The sequence below is a fragment of the Lucilia cuprina genome, chromosome 2 (assembly GCF_022045245.1).
Source record: "Lucilia cuprina isolate Lc7/37 chromosome 2, ASM2204524v1, whole genome shotgun sequence".
Classification (NCBI taxonomy): domain Eukaryota; kingdom Metazoa; phylum Arthropoda; class Insecta; order Diptera; family Calliphoridae; genus Lucilia; species Lucilia cuprina.
In genome coordinates, this window is record NC_060950.1 from 27,790,597 (window position 1) to 27,792,160 (window position 1,564).

The 1,564-nt window shown below is 26.7% G+C and overlaps 1 protein-coding gene across 1 annotated transcript in view; it reads left to right on the forward strand.

The window, feature by feature from the left end:
* The window catches only part of LOC111680065 (protein spire), a 133,199-nt gene that overhangs the window by 120,262 nt on the left and 11,373 nt on the right, over nucleotides 1–1,564 (forward strand). The window lies entirely within an intron of this gene.

The window sequence follows — 1,564 nt, forward strand, 5'->3', positions numbered from 1 at the left end:
TATCTATCTATCTATCTATCTATCTATCTATCTATCTATCTATCTATCTATCTATCTATCTATCTATCTATCTATCTATCTATCTATCTATCTATCTATCTATTTTTAGTTCTTCTGACAGTTATATATCCCTTCTTAAATTTAGTTAAAAGTTAAATATAACAAGAATAATCTAATCTAAATAAAGAAATTCAGAGGTAAATACATATTTTTGTTAACGCAACAACCTAAATCTCAAATTGGGTCTCCGATCGAAGCAACAAAGTTTTAATTCGCATAATCAAACAGTTAATCGATATACATATAATATACACAATAAACGCTGCATCCCTTACACCTGATTCCTCATTGCAATCACCACAAATCTCATAAAATTAAAAAATACCTATGGAATGGTTTAATACATAATACACTTCATTTTTATGTCATTCAGTTTTTTTCTTTCTGTCCCACCAGCCATTAAATTGTGAACTGAACTGAACCTTGTGCTCATAAAAAATGAACACATTTTAAAATGTAAAGAAAAACTAGTTTATTTATGAGTACCTAGTACTTGTGGGAAAATATTACTTTCTTATAAAATTTAAGCAATACTCTGCAATAAATGTAATTTTTTATTACAGTTTTCTTTACATTATTTTGTTTTTTGTTTTTTCTTAACTTTAATTTAATTAACAACAAGGCTCAATCTCTGCAATGTATTCGTAGTCACAATTTCAACACTTTATTTACTTTATAATGCAAATAATACATAGTAGAAGAATGGAAATTCTGTGAAATATTTTAAAAGAAAAAAGTTTCGAAAGAAATAGTTTTTTGGGTTGGTGTTACAACACAGAATGTAGTTTTCCCAGTTGATAAGGGAGTATGAATGGGAATACTTTTTAAATACTTTTGTTGATTAATTTAATTTTAACTTAAGTGTGTGTGTGTGTGTGACGTTTTAATTAAATTTTATTAATGTATAAAATGCATTTACTTTTTTATAAAGGTTCATTATTTAATATAACGTCTGTCTGCCACTTAACGTTACAAGACTATCGTGGAATGGGCAAATAGAATTTAGGAACATATCTATTGAAACATTACAAATAACCAAATTGTTACGTTTATCTCTTTGTGTCCACTTCTCTCTCTCATAACTTTTAAACTACAAATAGTAGATGACGGTATATACTATATAGTAAAATAAATTCTTAAACTTCTTGTTGGGTTTCTTTTGATTCAATGCGTAAGACCCACCAGAAGAAGTTCTTAATTATTGTTTAATGAGTCAAGTTACAAGCATACACGTATAAGTCATACATGTCTGAAGTAAGAGGATTAACGGCATTAACTTGTTGTTGTTTGTTTAAATGACATGTTTTTAAGGTTGTTGTTTTTTTAATATTTTATGAACATGAAATTAATACTTTTACTTAAAGATTAGCTTTTTAAAATGTACTCTACAGTTGGCATCAGAAGAAATTAGAAGAATTAAATAGATAGATAGATAGATAGATAGATAGATAGATAGATAAATAGATAGATAGATAGATAGATTGATAGTTAGATAGATAGATAG